Below are 7,804 nucleotides of genomic sequence, written 5' to 3'. Positions count from 1 at the left end.
ACCTTGCACTCAAACGAACAGCACTGAAAAGGAACAATAAACATAAATCAACCCCAGTTATAATCACTGTTCATAAATGAGATCACAAATCAAATCAAATTTTATTGGTCACATACACATATTTAGCAGATGTATCAGAAAGACTGAAGAAAAACCTCACCAAACATTCAGAATCCTTGTACTACAGATCCATAAAAGAAGAGACAGACATTTGATTAGAATAATCTGTTTGGGCAAAAGAAAAATGGCCTACAGTAAATTACATTTAGGTACAGGGCCTTGGTTTCAAAATGTCCGCTTGTATGATGGTAACTATGTGACGATGGTGTACTCACCATGGTAGACACTATGGAGCTGATGGTGTTCCTAACAACCTGAGGGTCTGTGCTGTCTGTCCAAGAGCTGAGTATTAACGCAACCCTGAGCAACCATATAAGGAGAGGAGCTGTTCTCATACACTACCTCTCAGCCCCGATTCATCACTGTTGAACCACAGTTCACACAGAGGTCAACACACAACATGTTCATAAGACTGCATGTAGTGAGGCAGACCTCCTGAGATGATCGTTAACAACACATTGTCAGGAGAACACTGTTGCCCAGAGCAGTTATCAATGGTCATTCTGTGTGCAGTTTATCAGGGTGGGTCTGAGTGTGTGGTGAATTTACTGGTACAATATGACAATTTTTTATAATGATCACAGAGAGTGGTTTATGGAATGAAACAGGATGTTTGCCAATGGAAGCCTCTGTAGGAGGATTGATATTGTTTGGTCTGCGTTACAGTTTCAGGGGTGAATAAACGGTCAGGTGCGAGTTTCCCAGAAGCCTTGTAGCTAACGCTGCACTTTATTTCTCTTGGCAAGCTAGCCATAATCATTACTATGTAGCATAACTGACCTTTTATTTGCTAATTGTCATGAATTCTTTGAAGTAAGGGACCTGAAAACACCCAATGTTAACCACATAATATTTTTATGAATACCAGTCATGTAGTCAGTATGGAGGTGATACACACCTAGTGTTGAGCTGGTCCACAAAGTCCAGGGCAAACTGCTTGATCTGTTCAACAAAGGAGCCGTAGGGCTTGGCTGTCACGCTCTGGCTCCGGGACTCTGTATGTTGAGCCAGGGTGTGTTCGTTCTGTGTGGGTTGTTTCTAGGTTGGGTGTTCTAGGTTGTTGTTTTCTGTGTTGGCCTAAGTGACTCCCAATCAGAGGCAACGAGTGTCAGCTGTTTGCTGGTTGTCTCTGATTGGGAGCCATACTTAACTGTCTGTGTTTCACTTTGTGTTTGTGGGTTTTTGTTCCGTGTCGGTATGTTTAACCGTGGACTTCACGAATCGTGTTTTGTTTGTTACTTTAATTTAATAAAGTCATGTTTGGTTCACACGCTGCGCCTTGGTCTACTTCGCCTTCCCACGATCGTGACAGAAAAACCCACCATACAACGACCAAGCAGCGTGTCCAGGAACACACGCAGGAGGTGACTCTGGTGGATGTCCTCCTCGGTTGGGGGCAGATTACCGAGGAGGAGGCCGTCCGGTACCGGAGGGCAATGAAGGGGAAGACCCAGGCAGGAGAGGAGCAGCGGCGTCAGCAGTGCCATCGTCGGACGGACGAGAGGCACCCCCAATAATTTTTTAGGGGGGGGCACACGGCATGGGCGACTGGGCAGCAGGAGGCTGCCACAGGGCGAAATAGGAGAAGAGGAGAGAAGGCCACCGGGTTTTGGGGGCCAGAAGGCAGGTTGGCGGAGCCTGGATGGAGAGCAAAGCCAACTCCCCGTACTCAGGCATGGCAGCATGAGACTGGGCAGGTTCCGCGGTATGCGGAGCTGCGCACTGTGCCACGAGTGGTCCGGCATAGTCCGGTACGTCCTGTGCGAGCACCCCGCACGTGTTGTGCGAAGGTGGGCATGCAGCCAGGACGGAGTGTGCCGGCTCAGCGCTCGGGGCCTCCAGTGCCTCTCCTCGGTCCCGGATATCCTGCGCCAGTATCACGTGCTGTTATGCCAGTACGGGTACACAGCCCTGTACGTCCTGTGCGGATGCCTCACACAGAGTGTGTGAAGGTAGGCATTCAGCCAGGACGGGTTGTGGCAGCTCTTCACTCCAGGTCTCCTATCCGTCTCCATAGCCCAGTCCGGCCTGTCCCTGCTCCACGCACCAAGCCTACGGTGTGCGTGGACAGCCCTGCCCGGCCTGTTCCTGCTCCACGCACCAAGCCTACGGTGTGCGTCGCCAGCCCTGCCCGGCCTGTCCCTGCTCCACGCACCAAGCCTACGGTGTGCGTCGACAGCCCTGCCCGGCCTGTTCCTGCTCCACGCACCAAGCCTACGGTGTGCGTCGTCAGCCCAGCCCGGCCTGTCCCTGCTCCACGCACCAAGCCTACGGGGTGCGTCGCCAGCCCTGTCCGGCCTGTCCCTGCTTCACGCACTAAGTCTACGGGGTGCGTCGTCAGCCCAGCCCGGCCTGTCCCTGCTCCACGCACTAAGCCTACGGTGTGCGTCGTCAGCCCAGCCCGGCCTGTCCCTGCTCCACGCACCAAGCCTACGGGGTGCGTCGCCAGCCCTGTCCGGCCTGTCCCTGCTCCACGCACTAAGCCTACGGTGTGCGTCGTCAGCCTGGTCCAGCCCGTTCCTGCCACTCGCACCAAGCCAGGGGTGCGAGTCGTCAGCCTGGTCCAGCCCGTTCCTGCCACTCGCACCAAGCCAGGGGTGCGAGTCGTCAGCCTGGTCCAGCCCGTTCCTGCTACTCGCACCAAGCCCGGGGTGCGAGTCGTCAGCCTGGTAAGACCGGTCAGCTGCTCCACACGGAGCGTAAGCAATCCGCTCCGTCAATGTCCAGTCCAGATCCAGCCAGCGGGGTCAGACCGGACCAGGGGCGCTACGGGGGTTTGATTGGAGGGTGGTGGGCAAGGCCGGAGCCAGAACCGCCGCCGAGGAGGTATGCCCACCCAGCCCTCCCTTGTTTAGCCCTTATGGAGGCGCGGTCGCAGTCCGCGCCTTTAGGGGGGGGTACTGTCACGCTCTGGCTCCGGGACTCTGTATGTTGAGCCAGGGTGTGTTCGTTCTGTGTGGGTTGTTTCTAGGTTGGGTGTTCTAGGTTGTTGTTTTCTGTGTTGGCCTAAGTGACTCCCAATCAGAGGCAACGAGTGTCAGCTGTTTGCTGGTTGTCTCTGATTGGGAGCCATACTTAACTGTCTGTGTTTCACTTTGTGTTTGTGGGTTTTTGTTCCGTGTCGGTATGTTTAACCGTGGACTTCACGAATCGTGTTTTGTTTGTTACTTTAATTTAATAAAGTCATGTTTGGTTCACACGCTGCGCCTTGGTCTACTTCGCCTTCCCACGATCGTGACTATGGCTCTCAGCGCCACACTCTCTGAGGTGTCCAGAACAATGTACACGTCTGCTGGGCAGTCTGGGGCAACAGGGGGGATAATGTTAGATTTGACATGGCAAAAATGGTGAGACTGTGTTCCATGATCTCGCCATCACGGTTGACAACTCCATTGTGTCCTCCTCCCAGAGTGCGAAGAGCCTTGGCGTGACCCTGGACAACACCCTGTCGTTCTCCGCTAACATCAAGGCGGTGACCCGATCCTGCAGGTTCATGCTCTACAACATTCGGAGAGTACGACCCTGCCTTACACAGGAAGCGGCACAGGTCCTAATCCAGGCACTTGTCATCTCCCGTCTAGATTACTGCAACTCGCTGTTGGCTGGGCTCCCTGCCTGTGCCATTAAACCCCTACAACTCATCCAGAATGCCGCAGCCCGTCTGGTGTTCAACCTTCCCAAGTTCTCTCACGTCACCCCGCTCCTCCGCACACTCCACTGGCTTCCAGTTGAAGCTCGCATCTGCTACAAGACCATGGTGCTTGCCTACGGAGCTGTGAGGGGAACGGCACCTCCGTACCTTCAGGCTCTGATCAGTCCCTACACCCAAACGAGGGCATTGCGTTCATCCACCTCTGGCCTGCTGGCTCCCCTACCTCTGCGGAAGCATAGTTCCTGCTCAGCCCAGTCAAAACTGTTCGCTGCTCTGGCACCCCAATGATGGAACAAGCTCCCTCACGATGCCAGGACAGCGGAGTCACTCACCACCTTCCGGAGACATTTGAAACCCCACCTCTTTAAGGAATACCTGGGATAGGATAAAGTAATCCTTCTACCCCCAAAAAAAAAAAAAAATATTGTAAAGTGGTTATCCCACTGGCTATAGGGTGAATGCACCTATTTGTAAGTCGCTCTGGATAAGAGCGTCTGCTAAATGACGTAAATGTAAATGTAAATGTAAATGTGTTCAATATAGTTTTTTATTTATTTTGTCTGGATACTGAAACATAGGCTTATTTTTCATTAAAATGACTGTTCTGGTTAAATTCAACTTCAGGACAGTTTTCAACACATATTATGAAAATGTACTCTGACTTAGTAAGGCACAAAAAGAAAGGGACTATGAAGAAAGAAAAAACAACATGAACAAACATTATGTGGAACTCCCACTGGTGGAGTTCAATTCTCAAGAATTTCTGAAGAACTGCTTCTTTATAGCCAACTAAGCAAAGGGCCTATTTCAAATGGGATGACATCTCCTTATAGAATCCTTAATAGAAAATGATTCAAGTAAAAGTGAAAGTCACCCAGTAAAATACTACTTGAGTAAAAGTCTACAAGTATCTGGTTTTAAATGTACTTAAGTACACTGGTGGAAAAAGTACTCAATTGTACTCAATTGTAGACTGCTGTCTGAACACATATCCAATTTGGTCACGGTGTTTGGACAGTCAGTTTTCCAGAACGGATTTGAAAACAAAACTGATTTGAGCATTAAGGCCTGCAGTGTGAACAAAGCTTTAGCCGTTTACAGACATAGAGAGAGATGTCTGGTGGTGACTCTGAGAAAGTTTTAAAAAAGTTCAATCCAAAGATGTCTTATTACACAGGGACTCCATATATCAACATTTTGTAGTAGAAAAATGACATGCAATCTCCTATTTAATGACTGCTCAGAGGACATTGACTGACAACAAGATTTACTGACCCCCTCTGTTTTCTATTACAGTGGTTGAGCACATTTGGGTTTGGTTAATAAATGCAATTTAAAGGGCAATTTTGCCACTTTCCAACCTCACATTTCATCTCCAGCCCAAACAACTGTCTATATTTGTGAAAATGACGCATTTCCATGATCTGTGGTTAAAAGGTTCAGAAGAAAGCTCCTAAGAAATGCTTCTCTGTGACATCACTGGGTAAGATTATAAGTTTAAATTTTTTTTTTTTTACTTTTGATGATGTCATCGGGTAGAACGTTTTAACTTGATATTTTTTTTCTACAAAACTTAGGCATGTGCTGTTTTCACATGTGTTGACAATGGTACGGTGCTGGAAATACTGAAAATGAAGTTGAAATGTGGTGGAGCTGCCCTTTAAAGTGCATCTAAATTAAAATGTACTACCCTTTCTTTCGCTTGGCAACATTAATGATTCTTGTGTTTTATGCTTTGCTTTGGCAAACGTTATGGATGATTTTCAAGTACATATGTTGTAGAATTAAACACCTATATGCCTTAAAATGTTTATGGATTGAGAACCAGTTGAAGGGCAGAGACATTTATGTGTTTTTCATAGACTCTCTGCAGCTGGTCTGAGTATGTCAATGACATGTGATGGCTGTGTGGGGATTGGAGTAACAATGGACCTAGTGTTATCATTTGTTTTGCTTATGACCCTATGACCTGACACATGGCCACATGCACATAATCTCAAGGGCCAGGGAGGATGGTAAATGATAAATGCCTTAGTGTATGTACGTGTATTATTTGTAAAGAAGGGGTCTGCAACCATATAATGAGATTAGGGAAAGGGTCTGCTACCAATATAATGCGATTAGGGAAGAGGCTTCCTGTGGAAAAGCGCCCATGACCTTTTGGAGTACATTACAGGTGACATCTGGACGTTGAAAGCTAAGGTAGAGTGGTACTAAAATAAGTTAATCATTTGCCCTAAGGGGAGGGACTGTATATGCTATGTAACATGATTATGCATTTGTGTGTATAAAAGGGAGCTCTAAGCCAAAGAGAGACAGTTTTTGCTCCATGGAGCAAGCTCAGGCTTTGTTATGCAATAAAGTCTAAATTCTTGAATTCACAAGCTCCGGTGTCTTGAGAGATATTTTTGAGTCAAATATTTCCACGACATAATTTGGCGAGCTTGCCAGGAGTTGAAAAAAAGAGATCAGAGACGGTGTACATCTGCAGTTATGAAACGGCTTGGACGGACCATACAAACAAAAGCGGCCGCTTTTAAAAGGTAAGCCAAGTTCTTACTTATATAGTATAACGTTTGTGTGGTCCGATCCGGGGCACGGTATCAGCAGCAGAAATACCAAAGTAGGTCTCTCCAAATTTAAGAACCAGAAAATTAGAGACTAGGGGCTTTTGAATTTAAGAATACATGTCGCTGTTGTTTGTCCGAACCGTCTGTTCAATTGATTTGATTCATTTGATTCATTAGATTCATCTTGCTGATCGCTTTGTCTGAGTCATTTCGGCACGGGTGGTTGTCCCGCTGGTTGAGCGATCAGACAATAACATGTTAAGTCCTGCAGATACCGCTTTAGACGTGTTGGGGAAGTTAATCGTCTTGAGGACTGCTTAGGTAGGCAGAAATCCTGTGTAATACCGCTCCTTTTTCTGTGTTGAGAAAGTGTAACAGAAAAAATAGGGCAGAATTGACAGGTCGCTTAGGAAAGCGTAGTAGAAGTCCAGGTGTGTTGAGGAAGTGTAATACCTAGGGGGCTAAGTAAATACAAATCCTGTGGATACCGCTTTGGAGAGCTAAAATTAGCACTCCAGAGATCTGAAACGGGCAGGTAGGGCATCATCCTGTGTTGTGGTGATGCCAAAAATTAGGTAGGGTCGATCAGGTAAAAAAGTTAGGTCATCCGGCGTAGTTGACACCGTAAATTGGAGTAACACCGGTCATCCTGAGTAGGTGAACGGGTTAAATAGCTACAAGGGCTTCAACATTTTGATAAAGTGTTATATATAGAGTAGGTCTGCTCATCTCATATGGGGAATGGGTTGCTTGGGCGGCTCTGAGTCATTCAACTGTCTGATTCATTTGGGCACAAGTGGCTGCTCATCTGTGTGAGTGAGAATAATAAGAAATCCTGCAAGTAAATAGCCTTTCTGTAAGGAAAGGAAATCTATTTGAGGTTGTTTGAAGCTTCTGTCTGATGGAGAAAGGGTGTGCTCAATCTCACATTAGGAAAGAGAAGATAAATCTGTTAGGGTATGTTTCTGACATTATATTTAGAAACTTTAGAGGTGATGCAGTATTCTGATAAATTGACTACAGTAAAGTAATAACTAGGATAGGGTTAACATTCCAAATGTGGGCCCTTTGATATAATAAAATATTCCTGTAGGTTATACAAAGTAATTAAGGGCGTTTAAGAACAACATTGTATAAATATGGAATAAGAGTGGTTTAATGGTGTAAATTAGTCGCGCTCTGAAGTTTGAATGATGAGATATAGAGGTGTGTTTGATAATTATATATACGTTGGAATAATAAGCTTTTCTTGTAAATTATATCTTGGAGTTTCGTACAACAATGCCTGTCATAGAATTTTGTAAGATCAGGGAATAGTGACCAGCATATATGATTCTAGGAGGATTCTATGACTGAGGGAAAGGATTTGGGTAATTTGTTGTTTGTTCCGCTGAGACTAGATGGTGATTAACAGATTGTGGCAATAAAGAATAATTAGAAACATGAATGGTTTGGTAGATAT

The sequence above is a fragment of the Coregonus clupeaformis genome, chromosome 28 (assembly GCF_020615455.1).
Source record: "Coregonus clupeaformis isolate EN_2021a chromosome 28, ASM2061545v1, whole genome shotgun sequence".
Classification (NCBI taxonomy): Eukaryota; Metazoa; Chordata; class Actinopteri; order Salmoniformes; family Salmonidae; genus Coregonus; species Coregonus clupeaformis.
Note: the sequence above shows the minus strand (reverse complement) of the source record.